Here is a 14,623-nt window from a genome sequence, read left to right as displayed (position 1 = left end):
ATTGCTTGTGGAAATGCAGAACAGGTAGTTATAATTCAAGACCAAAATGAAATGAATGTATTCCTGGATGCCTTTACATGCACTGCAGGACCGTGCAGGAATCCATGGTTATGCTGTTAATTTCAGTCTGTCACCTCACCTGTCTTTGCAGGGTGTTTAGTGCCTGCCCTGGGGCAGGTGGTGGGGCCTAAGTTACTGGAGAGGGCCCTGCATGTCCCAGCAGCCACAGCCACAGGTCATGGCATGCAGACTGCCAGGTGCCTGGTGTTGAGGGCATGCTGTGCTTCCTGACCCCTGAGAGTGGTGAGTTCAGCTGCCCCGTAGACTCAGCCCCTTTGAGAGATACTGTTTCTTCAGGCTAGGACTTGGGCTCTTCTTCAGCAGCTGATGCATTTCATTGGGAAACATCACATCAAAAAAACATGCTTTTAGACTCCAAGTGGCTTTTGAGCAGCTGTACTACAGCTAAATAAATATAACCCTCTGTAAGAGGAAACAACTTTTCTACCAGATATATGCACAGATGGATTGTAATCATACCGAGGCCAGTGTTTGCCTCAACAAGAGAAAAAACTTCTTAGAGGACAGCTATAAATGGAAATTTGTGCTTACATTAGCTTGCAGCAGCAATTTGAGAATACTTCCACAAGATGCCTAGTAGGAACCAGATAGGCATCTTAGGGAGTTTGAAAAACTGAAGGAGTTAGGGAGATACAGGCCATGAGGTACAACAGGAATGTACATTACAATTAATTGGTACACAGATGCCTACCCAAAGGTATTTTGAATATAAAAATGGGTTGTGATTTTTTTTCCCAAAAAATGCAAATTTGGAAGAGATTTAGTCATTACAGATATAATTCCTAAAATATTTGATGAAAAATAGAGCAAAGTGAAGAGCTAAAATTATATTGTACTACACTTACGAGAGTTATTGCTGAAGATGGGATTCTTCAGGAAGGAATTATGCTGTTTAAGTAGTGGATCTGGTATTTTTTTTTCTTTAATGAACACATTAATGAGGTATTCTTCACTACTTCAAATACTAAGATAATGAAGCGGGTATTCCTATTTCTAAAGGGATTCTGCTTTGAAAAAGCGACTTCAAACTGAAAACAAACATGAAGATTAAAAACAACACCGTTCTGTGTCTTAAAATAAATGGGTTGTATCTTCTGATATGGAGCCAGTGTCCAGGGGAATCCTCAGGGCCCTGTGATGGAGTCGCATACCTTAAAGATTAATAAATTACTTTAAGCTGGTGCATACATTTGCAATTGTACACCTTTCTTTCTTTTTTGGGGGAGAAAAAACAAGAGAGAAAGAGGTGTTCAGTGATTGCTTTTAAGCACGGAGGTTTTCCAGAGAGCCTGGGAAGGATGCAGAGCTGTTTTTGCAGTGCATGTTCCCTGAGGTCTGTGCAGCAGAAGAGACCACAGCAGTTCTCTGGCAAGAGTTGCTGTCCTGTGCTGCAGGCCAGTTTTCCACAACTCTCAGCAAGTTGGTCACCACAGATTGTTCTTTCCACATGTCAATTTTGTGTACAAAACTACATCAGGGAATTGAAGCCAAAATTGAGGAATCGCAAGGTTAAGCATTTCCCTTGTCTTTTTGCATCTGTATGCTATTTGTTCGGCATTTTTGTCCAGGGGAGGAGGGGAGAGTGTTAACTACTTACAAATGCACATCTCCTCTCATTCCTCCCCAGAATGATTGTGGAAATTATTTCCGGCAGATTTAGTGAAACAGCTACATCCCCCTCAGTAGTACAGTCTGTTGTAAATACACAGATTAGCAAGAAGCAAGGAGGATATTATTGCAGATTTATTGCTTATCCATAATATACAGGAAAAGAACATGTTCACGTTCTGCTGATGAAAGTTTTACTATTGCAACTAGGCAAGCAAAATATCCTTACTGCTGTGGACTTTACCTTAAACTGTTTATTCAACGACCACCAGAAGTGTCACTTTACTTGCTTAAGATATAAAAAACTTTAAAAGTTGAAATGTGGTAAGCAATTTCCTTTTTTATCGTTAGAGTTGGAGATACGCCTATTTTAGAATTTGACTAGGGAGCTAGTGATACTGGAAATTGTGCAAATGACAGCTGTTTTTTTGTTTGTTTGTTTTTTCCCTACTGCTGCTGGGAAAACCCAAAACTTTAAATCCAATGTCAATGATTGCTGGGGGGAGGTATGTGTATGAAATCTTTCAGTATTTCTAAGCATTTGTAACAAATCTTTCAAATTATGCACAGTTTCTACAGTGACAATGGAACAATTTCACACAATATTCTTTACATATCCAAAAAAGTATATATTCCTCTTCATGAAGCAAACATCTGTATAAAAATAAAGTGTATATATTAATATAAATGAAATGCATGGAAAAACCCTTTATTCCTTTAAGGGAGGGAGATAAGGAGCATAATTAAAATGAAATTTAACTTCTTTTTACTGGTTGTAGGTGTTTTATGTCCAAATCTGTCCTATTACAGTCAGATAAGGTAGAAGTAAAAAATAAAAATAAAAAGCACACAGTTGTGAGAAGCTACTTAAAAATCAAAGTGACAAGTTCTTACAGCTGCTTAATTGGATGGGAGGTTCTCGTCTTTTGAAATGGTTTGTCTTACTTAACATGGTATTTTGTGGTACTAGGTGTATTTAACTGGAAAGCATCCTGTTCTAGCAAAGGGACAAAATGTACTGGGAATGGAGGTGTAAGAGGGACTGCATCTGCAGACTAATACGCTTATGGCTTCAGAAAAGAGGTATTTCGTTCTTCCTCCTAGTTATCTTCTCACCTTTCTCTCATGCATTAGCTTCCTACATGTTACAATGGGAATGAAAATGAAGCATTGTATTTGGTCTTGATCTAAAAATTGGAAGTGATAAATTCTTCAGCCCTGAAGAAGCCCAGAAGCCCTGGGCCTCTGAAACTGCTTCATGAAGAAATGTCTCTGCACAGATGCTGGTGTTGAAGCTCGATGCCAACTCCAGAACTGTGCATCTTGCAGAAGGTGAGCTGAAGATACCTAAAGAGTAGAAATCTCATTAGCTTAAGCAAAGCTGTATGTTTGTATGAACATAGCCTGCTACTACAGAATCTGTGTAAATTTAGAAGCCTCTGTCATCTGATTTTTTTTTTTTTTTCTTAATGGTCTTACATGCAGGTAGCTATGCGTGATTTTTTTGTTGTTGTTGCTGTTCAATTGTCTGGTTGGGCGGAACTTTGATTTGGCATGTGTCATCTGCAAAGGAGCCTTTCATGCTGATTTGAGATTTTTAATGAGGATGAGAGAATAAAGCCAAGAATATAAGTAGTGAGAGACTTAGGAACAGAATTAACACAACTTAATCTACTGTAATAGGTCATTTCATCACACTTATGTCCAAATTATTACTTGTTCTTTCTTTCTAAGTAATGCTATGTCTTAACATTCCTCATGCATAACTCTAAAGACTTTTTTTTGTGAGCAGCTGCTATAAATGCATAGCTTTTTATGGAAAGGGGAAAAAGAAGACTTGCACTTTCATCTCTTGTGTTTGTGTTTAAGCCCTTTCCCCTATTTTTTTTTCCATACAATGATACTTCCTTACATCTCACAAACAAATGCCTGCAAAAGTGAGGGTCTCACTGCCCCTTCCCATGACAGCAGAGGCTGTGCTGTGTTCCTCCCCAAACCACCACAAGCTGCATTTTAAGCTTCTTTGAGGCAGGGGTTAAGCAAAACTGTTTGAGAACTGAGGGGGTGGGTGCTCACCCCTGCAGGGGCGCAGCTCCTGTGTGCGGGCAACGTGAGGGCTTGGAAGCTCATTTGTGGCACCTCAGATTAGGTGGCTGGGGACAAAGAACAATCTTCTTTCCCCTTGGAGAGGTTGTCGGGAAGGAGGTTGTGAAGACAGGAGGATTATATCTGTCGTGATAGTTGCTAAAAGCACAGTCTTGCAGGATTTCAGAGCTCCCCTTCATTTCTCTAATTCTTGGACTCCCAGGTGTGCTTTTATTGTCATGGTGATCATAGGTAATTTAAATAGATGAAAAAAATATATGAAAGAGAATCAACTTACAGGTATAAATCAGTATATTTCCTTCTTTCTTCGTTTTAGCTTGTTTCAACATGAAGGGAGGGGATGTGAGGAGGTTATTCAGCACTGTCACCTAAGCCCTAGACAAAATGTCACACTTGCAGCTGAATAGGTCTTCCTGGTATTCCTGAATTGCTGCTGTGTGTGTGTCCTGGGCACTAATACAGCCAAGGCTATGCATATATGGCTTAGAGGCAACAGCTCTAATAAAAGCCAGAAAAATATTCTTAGATCCATGATAAATCTGCATTGACTCCTATTAACATAATCTTGTATTATTATGCATGGCAGTTCACAGAATCTTGCGGGCAGACTGAAGTAGAAGTATTTCAGGTAGATTTCATATGCACTTTAGCCAACCTGAGGATGGGATTTCAAACTGAATAAGAGATTAAAGGTGATTAAAAGGGTAGGGCAGTACCTTGAGACTTGCAAGTCCCGAGTTCAGTTCCCTGTTCTGTTGTAGCCATCTTCCAACAAGTTATTTCTTAGCCTCTCTCTGACTTACTCCTCTTCAATAAAAAGGGAGTAATAGTTCCCTCCTTTGCTGAGGCGTTGCCAGAGTAAGTGCATTAAAGAGTATATGGTGCTGTTATACTGTGTTTATGCGGCCATGCGCCTGCATAAAATAGAAAATGTTGTAATTCAGTTTCGCTACTACAGCACAAGAAAAGAAGCCATGGACAATATGGGGATTATACCTGACTAGTGTTGTCGTTTTCTTAAATATGTAAATAAAACACTCAGTTCAATTTACAGAAATGCCAGAGCCCTTCACCCTAACCTGCAGTTTCAGTCAGAGCTTTTGGACTGCACCCTGGCATTGCAGAACACTGCACCTGCTCTGAGTATTGGTTAGAGATCTCTAGTATGATGCTGCCGTATATACTAATGTTAGAGCTTCCCTACAGATAGGGGTGGGTGACCTTTTATGTGTTTTAGAAGACATTATAATTGTATATCAAAATAGCTTTAATATTTACATGAAGGTTTGGAGAGCTCTAGAGGATATTTTAAGTAGTAGCATTCTGTACTTGTGTCTGGATTTTAGTGCATCTGATCAAAATGTAGATGTTTTACCTGACATCTTGAAAATGCAGTCTATAGTTGCACAGTATGAAGGAGTGAACAGAGGACTAAACTGAGATCAAGAAATTGCAGGAGAGTTATCTTTTTATTGGCTAATTGCTGGCTACCCTTCAGTGAAGAACAGGTCACTGTCTCTCTGTTTACCTATTAAAAATACAGAATGTTGCATGTTATATATGGTATGAGGTTGGGTGAATTGGTGTTATATATTGCTTTTGCTGTTGCGAAGTATTACATAAACAATAAGTAGTCCAATAACTGCAAGCTTGTTTGTGGGCAAGTTCCTTTTAATACTTTCCTCAAACTAAAGATTTGTTCAATGAAAAACAGAAAATGTTTTTTTGCCTCGATTGAATTGTAGCTTCCAGCAGGTGAGAGCTGTCTAACAAACGTCAGCCTGCTGACAGGAGGCTGGCCATTCTTTCTTGTTTTCTGGAGATGTGTTAAAAATAGTAAAGTCATCAGAAGCTGTGGGATGTAAGTTGAACCAGTAAATTGTTTGAAATAAGTGTTATCCAGCTGGTGAAAAAAATCCTTTAGAATCTGCTAAACATGTTATGATTGTAAAGGAGCAGGAGTCTCAGAATGTCTTTCTTCAATGTAGGAGGATCAGGTTAATTGAATCCATACACCTGAAGGGCTGATTAGTTCATCAACCTTTTGTTCTGAGAATGAAAAATTGTTATGTAAGGGATTTTATTTTTTTAATGCTTAGCAATTTCTTTTGGAAGTGGTAAAGTGTTTAGAACTGAGCCTCTTATCAGCTTTTCTAGTAAGGTGCTGTGTGACTTTCCAGTAATTTATGGCCTTTCTCTCAAGTGGGAAGGACTTGCTGTTAGTGGCAATTACATAGTTAGTATCTGCAGCAAATACAGCTATTTAAAGCATAATATGGGGGTTAGTGACCTAGAACGTTGTCACTTCAATTAGAATGTATTTATACTGTTCCAGGACTTGCAGAGTGAACTGTGTAAGTGCAGAAGGAAATGTAAATGCATGTTGTACTTCTGATCTGCTGAACTCTCAGAATTTCATGTGCAGGTGGATAAATGCAGAAGTTTTTTTTTTTTTTTTTTTTTTTTTTTTTCCTGTCATATCAAACATGATCAGTGTGACCTTGATTTTGTCTTTTACTAAAACCTGAGTCCTTTGTTTAATTTAATTAAGAACTTTGTAAAGAACTTTGTAACAGTTCTTAATTTTCCTCGTGCTGTTATTGAGTGACATTTTTCTGTATTAGTTATGAAGTGCAGGGCAGGTGGCTTGTTTGGTGTCAGATAGGATTGTTGAGCTCATTCTTTCAGGAAGCTGCTGACTTTGCTCTGGGTAAGGCTGATGTTGCCTACGCCCAGTTGTCAAAGTGCTTTATAGCATTGGTCAGTAAGGATTCAAATGAGCCACTGCAGGAGTGGAAGAAACTAACTTTTCATTTGATCCAGTATTGGTGTTGACCATCTTCTCTTCCCTTCCTTCACTGAAATCCTCAAGTCTAAAAGGAGGAGAGTGGGTCTTTGGGCAGGTAACTGGCAGGGAGTTTGGAATCCAAGGACCTGAAGGATGCTCTGATTGTTCAATTAAAGATGAAGGAATTGGACTGTTCTCCAGGCCTCAGGAATCTTTAAACTTGTCGTGCTTGCCCAAGTCTATCACTGCTCCTACCCCCAGAATTAACTAATGTTCATTTACATAGCTCTATATCTGGCAAAGAACCTGGCATAAAGAACCAGCACAATAAGAAGACTCTTTTATATTCAACAGTGCCCACAGGACTTCTCTCAAGATGTATGTCATGTTAGAAAATAGATGTCTTGTCTCTGCTATTAAACACTTTCTACTTGAGTAGTTTTTTAACAGATGACTTCAGTCAATCCTGGCATCTGGCTGGCTGCACATGTAGATGCAGACAAACCATGATCACCACTGCTTCAGCTTAGCTAACTGCTGAGAAACAGAAAGATATTCCTGGGCAGAGTGAGGCATATGGCAAAAGAACAACTGTATGTTAATATTTATGTGACCTTTTTCCTTCAGTTTTGTGGACCCCTCCCTCTTTGGTTATCATTACTTGTATTGCCTTTCTCATTCGACTTTAAGCTCTTAGTGGAAGAATCTCTGTTTAGCTTATCAGTGGATACTGTTAATATCACGTTTATGACTTCAAAGCACTTCATGAATATCAGTGTATTGGGTTTCAGGTATTATTCTCATTTTATGAATGGATCTGAAATGGCTTGCTTAAGATGCATGTCTGTAGAAGAGCTGGAAATTGATCCCAGCTGCTCTCAGGTTCTCACTGTGCTTTAGTCACAGCTATTCTCCAGCCAGCCACATGCGACTGATGCCTGCCTGTTGGTGTCAAGTGTGTCTCCGCTGAGAGCTGTGGTCTAGGTATTGAGGGCATTTTTATATCTCACGAAGAAATCTCTGGGAATGAAAAGCATCATCATCCCTCTGACCTTTCACTTTCCCCTACCCCTGTCTGTAGGTTGTTACCTCTTGCAAAGCCACGAGGGAATCTGAAGCACTCAAAGCTCAGTACTCTGTACTCAGGGCAGCTACACGCCTGCCTTTGTGTTGAAGTGTTGGAGAGGTGAGGTCAAGGGAGAAGTAACTGAACCTACAGCAATCTTTCTTATTGCAGCTTAGCACGTTCAGATGTGTTTTCTTCTCACGGCAAAAATGCAGAGAGATTGGCTCTGCCTCTGGGATGTGCCCACCCAGCGGTGCAGCTGGTGTGTTTGTGGCAGGGGAGGCGTTCAGAGAGAAGGACGCGTGGTGGCTATGTCAGCTATGTGAATGCACGTGCAGGGAGAAGCTTTTGGCTTGCTCTTTGCCATTTTGACTTTAGAGCCTTCTGTAATTCCTCTATGTTTGAGTCCTTGGTTGGTCTCTTTGTTGCTAGCAACTGCCTTCCCTGACAGCTCCAAACAAAAAAGCTTAAAATAGCTATCTGAGAGTTTACAACTAGAACTGTTAACCTGTTTCCAGTGGGAAAGAATAGGATGTTCACATAACTTTACAAAGACTGAAAGCAGTGTTTCATATTCCTTAGTTGTGCTCTCTGCACTCTAAGGCTGCTTCAGCCTTTTCAGATCACAGTATTTGTCACGATGGTGGATTATAATAAATATTCCGAACTTCAGCACAGTTTATAAACATTAACTAATTTTAGAAATGTGTTGTGTATCTAACTGGTTCAAGTATAATTCTGCACTCCATTTTAAAGTAATTTGTAAAGATGGGCTTTCCTGCCTTTTTGTTTACTAAAGGATAGTAGTTTACATCGCTGTCTCCTAGTTCTCTCCAAGAACTGCATGTTGTTACGGTGCAAGACAAAGATAAGAGTCTAGTACAAATCATGAACGTTGAGTTCTCTCAAGATGAGGGGTGGGCAAAACTTCAGTTATTTTGGAAATACCACTCATACTTTTGCTTGGATAAATTAAACTGAGAGTCTGGTTTGTATTCAGTGTCGTAAGTTTTCAACAGCTGCTAGAAACAACATTGTCAATTCCTTCAAAAATAAATCAGTTATTTTTTTTCCTCATTGTTTAAGTTTAAAGTCTTTTAAGTTTTAGAATTTTGATCTGTTTCTTTAATAGTTGTTCTTGCTCATTCATGATGATTTTGTTCTGGTGGAGCTCTTTGTGTATGCCAGATTTTGCCAGGCTGGTGGAAAAACACTGAAATTGAAAAAAGATCCTCCAAAATTTATACTTGGTTTATAGCTTGAATTGAGGAAGGCAACACAACTGTATAGCTTATTTTTGGCAGGTTCCTTGAAGGCACAGAACTCCCTCCTCATAGAATTGTTGTCTGGAAACTTCCTTTTTGAGAATTTAGGTATGTGTTTGCTAGTTCCAGGCAGACATCTTTAGGCAACAATGGAAGTTGTCAAGCTTCCTGGACTGTTTTTTCCTTTTTGTTGTTGTTTGTCTGTGAAGCTGTTTTCCTTTGATATTTTGTCCCAATTATGAGTGTGCTGTAGAGTTCCTTTTTTTGCTAAGCAATGCCATTTGAACCAGTAAGCCTTCCCCATTCCCTAGCTTTATTGATTTCTAGGACTTCCATGTGATACAGTTCCCTGGGTTAGTGCTCTTAATCAGGTGGGGTCAGAATGATTGATATTGCTTCTAGTCTTTTGCCGTTACCTTCTTTTAAGCTGGAGACTGTTCAATGGGTTATTTTTGTTTGCTCACATTGGGCTTCAGTTGCTGCTCTTTTGTGGTGCTAGGCTCCTGAAAAATACACTTCTCCCTGTAGAGACAGGCTTTCAAAGTATCTGTGGCAACTGCTCTACCATACAGCATAAGGTGAAGGAGACACTAACCCTCATCTTCCATTTGCTTTTTTGGCTTTTTTGGATGATGGTTCATTTCTCGGTTGCTTTGAGCTTTCCCCTCCCTGTCCATCGGGTGGCTTGCTGTGCTTTGCTCCGTGGAATTTACAAGCACGGTCTATTTTCTGCTTTCGCTGTTCTGTCCTGGGGCGATCTGTTGGAAAGCTGTGCTGTTATCCTTTCCTGTTGAAGGTGTCTGAAGGTGGCGAGTGAGTGGTTGCAAACAATCTGCAGGAATTCTGATGTTGCTAACTGTCTGGAAGAAAATGTGACAAAGTTATGTGTGTAGGAGAGGCTTCTGCGGGAGAGATTGAAGCTGTTGTCGCTGTTGTCATACATAGGTTATGGACAAGCTGTGCAAAAGCATTGCAAATCCTCCACCAAACGCAAAAACTGTCCCATGTTTTCATCACTTCCTTGGTTTGTACTTGAGACTGTTGCAATAAGTGGTGGTGGTTTTATAGGGGCCAATTTCTGTTAGCTGGAACAAGTTTCTTGTTTGTGATGCATGATAAATCTCCAGCCATTGACAAATAAAACCAAACCTACATTTCTGAACTCTCTCTGTCCTGCTATTGCACTGGAGGAATTAAATTTTCTTTCCCCTTGCTGCGGGAATGTAAATAGCACATGCAGTTTTTACCTCTTGCATGTAGATTTAGACAATGTTTTCTTCTTGTTTTGGATGGAGACTGGTAACTAGTGCCCTGTATATGTTTTCTGATTTTTGACCTGGTTTGTTGCATGATCTTAGAAATGAGTTAGTTCCTCTTTGTTCCTCATGGGTAAAATGTATGTCGTGATTTTTACCTGATTCATAAATGTGGGATTTGACCGTAAGAATGAGGGGGAGCTAGATTGCTCTCTTAGGACACTGACTAGCTTGCTACATTTGACTTAAGTGGTAAAATTATTTGTGGAGTCTGTTGATCACCACTAAGTGATTGAGCTTCTTAAAGGAAGTTCAGTAATTTGAGTTGCTAGCAGCAGGAGGATTTAGTGGGAATTTATTTTCATCTCTCTAATTTGACAGATTCCCTGCAAGGAACTGACAACATTGTTGTGGGTAAGGCTGAGAAGGTACGTTACCTAGCACTCATGAACATTTTTTTTTTTAATTTATCACATGAAAAAAACTAAAATTGAAATATTTAAAAGCTAGGATTAAAGTGATGAAGTAGAAGATGTCTGCTACCATTCATTATAGTTTCCTGCATTCTTGACTTTGTCAAGGTTTGAGGAGAGGTCAGGGTCTTTCCAAAGTCACTTCTACAGTTCTCTGTCAGAGAAACAATCTCAAAGGACGTTAGGAATCTGCACAATTTAAATTTGCTTATCCTGCTAAGTATAGGGGGCGTAGCAGATGAACTAAGCAAAGGACAGGAGATCACAACCCTCACAGATGGGCTGAAGAGTAGTGTTTAACGTTACTTCAGCCTGTGAGGTCGTGAACTTGCCATGTGGAATTGTGAAATATGTGCATGCCTGATGGAAGACAGCATGTAAAGAAGGAGAAGAAATAATAGTGGGAGGTTGTTAAATATATAGGCCAAAAGTTTTATATGGAGATGAAGATTTTTTTTGTCAATAGGAAATGGTTGCAATGTTTTTTAACTTTTCCATCAAATCACATACTTTTTATTCTTAAGAAAAATACTTGAAATTAAGAAGGTTTTATAGAAAACTCTCTGGGCTAATGATAAACTGAGATAAGCTGGTTGCAAAGGGGAGAGATGTCTAAACAGTTCTGCAGGAGCTGCTTTCAGTTACGTAAAAATCTATTAAAGGAACCTCAGGGTTGGCACCTGCCTTGCGAGTGGCTCTGAATGCCTGTGCCCTGCACTTCTCAGTGGCTCTCCGTCTTGAAATTACTGTAGCTGAGAACAGCATCCTGGATGCTGGCAGGGACCTTTTTAGTCAAGCTACATACTTAAGTCTTTCAGGTGACTTTTCTGAAATCCCAGCCGCATTTTGTATTTCTGGTTTCTTTAATAAGGCTCTAGTGCAGATATGGTAGAGAAGTTTTAGCTAAAAAATCCTAACCTTAACTTCTCTCAGTAAGATGCCATAGGTTACTTTGCTTATGCTTTTTCATTGCAGGAAATAATGCATAAGTATCAGTTGGCTCTATGTGTATCTGAGTTGACATTCTTTTTCATCTAGAAGAGAAAGCCTTGCACCACAGAAGAAATCTTAGAAGTCTTAAAATATTTGCGGTGTTAAAGGAGGTGATATTCAATTCATATCCTTCTGAAGAAAGGTTGAGTTGTTCTTTACATGCCAGGAGTTACTGGAAGTGAAAGTAACTGATACAGTGCATGCCAAACCTTAGAGTTATTAAATGCACTGACGTTAGGTTTTGTTTTTTCCCTGTGCAGTGTAAAAGCAATGCAGAGTATCGTAACACCTCAGTATATTTGGAGGCAAGACACATTAACTTCTGGGAATTATGGTATCATACCTGGCATTGTGCTTTGTTTGAAGGTAAGAACTCTTCAGAGGCACACTGCTCCAAAGCACACTTAAGCCTGCAAGTGTGTTGCCATTTCACTGTGCTACTTCAGGCCGACTCTTGTGCTGAAATTAAAGTAAAACAAAACAAGAAACCCCAAAGCAGATAATTGGCTGGGATGATGATAATGTGAGCTCGTCCCTTGACCTCAGGGAGGGAAGCCTGCTTAGTCATAGAGCTAGCAGCACTCAGCCAATGAAGCTGCCAAGTGTGAGCTTTCCTGGAGCACAGTCATACTGCAGCTTGAACATCTATAACTTCAGCTTAAACTATGGACTATGATTATTAAGATGACTTTCAAGATATTTTCTAGCTGTTTCCTATATTGAAATAAATTTTAAAATGTTAATTTTGTGATTTTTGTTTGTTTGTTTGTTTGTTTGTTTTCCTCAAGAGGAGACTTATCAGGATTTCTTTGTTTTTGCATGCAATTGGGAGAGCTGGGATTTCCACTGTATTTTGTTCAAAGTACCTTAAATCCCTTTCCTCCCCAGTAATGCCATTTTCATTGTCTTGGGTTTTGTGCTGTTCTTAACTTAACTTAAACTAAGTTCTTCAATGACTACAATCTTCTCAAGTGACAAACAAAGTAACTTCTGTAAGAGGCACACAACAGTTTTAGAAGCCTCTTTGTGCAACAGACATTTACATATTCCTTTTCCTCTTTTAGGTTATCTCAGAGCTTACTTTTTTTTGGTAAACTTTGTCTCTTAATACTTCTGTTACGTCTCTTGTCTAGACAGGTGTAATTCTAAACCAGTCCAAGACAGACTTTGTAATACCCATGGTTTCTGATCTAGTAGTAGAGGATCCACAAGTGCACGTTTGGAGAGCTCTGTAAATGCAACACTTTGAAAGCTGAGAGAGGTCTTGCTAAAGCTGTTTTGGATACTTTTGAATGTGGTTGCAGACCTCAGTCACCACTTTTTTGTTTGTGTTGGTCGGTTTTTGGTTGTTTGCTTCATTTTTAAGGGTTAAAACCAAGGATCATTGAAGTTGTTTGCCAGCTTTGGGATTCTTCCTTTTGAGCGCTGCCTAAGAGTAGCCAATGTGTCTCAGCAGAGATCTAAAGGTTGTGTTAGAGGTTTAACTTCGTTCTAGTGGTAATGTCTTCTGATATACAGAAAACAAGTACATTGTTTTATGATAATTATGTGATTGATCAATACAGAAACACAGAAACATCAGTGGAAGGAAAGCAGGTATGAGGTTGTCTGATTTGGAGAGAAAAAATATTTTGTGATGATTTCAGAAAGTAAGATAATATAAACCAATATTATTAGTATTACTAAGGTATTGTGATTAAGCTGTTAGCTCTGTTAAATTTCTAGCAGTGCTGCAAAAAGCAAGGAAAGAATAATACTAACATTCTCGAGAGTCAGATAGCAACATTTTCACCTCTATGTTTTTGCTACCAGGGATCAAGTTTCCTGTTGTGGGATATTTTTTCCTCTCATTGTGACATTTTGACAGAGGATTTCATCAAATAAATTTTTCCTCGTTTTGTGCACTAGTTGCAATTTAAGGATTTTTTTTTTCATTTCACGCGTCCACAATTTCTCCTAGAGTTATTTTTGTCTTGTTGAAAGAGGACTGGTAAATGAGCTGAGAAGTTTTGCTTGAAGAAGGAAGGAACGCCCTGGCTCTGTGATACGAGGTGGCAGAGATCCATGGTTTGTAGCCAGGGCGAAGGGGGAGGGAGCGTGGGGGGGAACAGCTATGTAACAGACTGAGGAAGTGAGTCACATCTCTGTGAAACACAGGCCCATGGTTCCACTAGCACTGAAGCCAAGCCTGGCCTCCAGTGTGGAAATTGCGTAAGTTAATTTAAACCCTTTGTCTTTTCCTCCTCATCACGCTCCCAACTCCACCCCAGTGTTAAAATCTGCACCGTAGCCATATCCGTTTAGAGGAGACTCAAGTTACAGGACTTTAGTGAGCTGTACACTTCCGTTTTATTATTTTTTCTTTCTCTATAGAGAGATGAAAGGATTTATTGCAGGCTTCAGTGACGTGTGTATGTGTTAGTTTTCCCTGCTTTGCGTGGACTTGTGAAATTCAAGGGCAGTTTTTTATAAGAAAGGGCCTTGTTCTTTCTTGAGAATTTTCTGGCATGTCCAAGGTACAAACAGGAAAGCTCCTGCCTTTTCATATACAGGAAGAAGGGATTTCTCCTGCAGTCAATCCCTAAATTACAGATTTTTCTAAAAACACTTGGTGACTCTGGAATGAAATGTGCTATTCTAGTAATAGTATTAGTGAATATACAGACCTGCTTTCGTTTTATCAGTCAAGAAAAATGTTTCTCTTTGTTTTAAATTGCTGTTATTCTCTGAGACTTAAGGCCTTTTAGTCCATACCTACAATTGGTGCTTTACTGGAGGTTCTCCCACAGGTGTCTGTGATCAGTTCATCTCAGGTAAGGGAGTCCCTAAACTTTTTCAGGTTTTGCAGAATCCTTGAAGAAGTACATTGCTATAATTGTTCACGCCTGTGCCTCTGAAGCCTGAGAATTATACCTGGTAGTCAAGGGAAACATGATTTTATAGCAAAGCGGATGCAATAAAATTAGATTTTTAATGATCTCTTAAAA

General features: G+C 39.4%; 1 protein-coding gene across 5 annotated transcripts in view; it reads left to right on the top strand.

Annotated features, from left to right (window-relative positions):
* The window catches only part of MIDEAS (mitotic deacetylase associated SANT domain protein), a 63,703-nt gene that overhangs the window by 23,901 nt on the left and 25,179 nt on the right, over positions 1 to 14,623 (top strand). The window contains exon 1 of one of the 5 annotated variants that reach the window (XM_035327063.1): positions 2,852 to 3,021. The exons of the other annotated variants lie outside the window; for them this stretch is intronic. The gene's annotated coding sequence lies outside the window, so the exon portion shown is untranslated. Of the gene's footprint in view, positions 1 to 2,851; positions 3,022 to 14,623 lie in introns of those variants that run through there. 5 annotated transcript variants of the gene reach the window in all.

Source organism: Oxyura jamaicensis, chromosome 5 (genome assembly GCF_011077185.1).
Source record: "Oxyura jamaicensis isolate SHBP4307 breed ruddy duck chromosome 5, BPBGC_Ojam_1.0, whole genome shotgun sequence".
In the NCBI taxonomy this organism is placed as follows: Eukaryota; Metazoa; Chordata; class Aves; order Anseriformes; family Anatidae; genus Oxyura; species Oxyura jamaicensis.
Note: the sequence above shows the minus strand (reverse complement) of the source record. Positions and strands in the feature narration are given on the sequence as shown.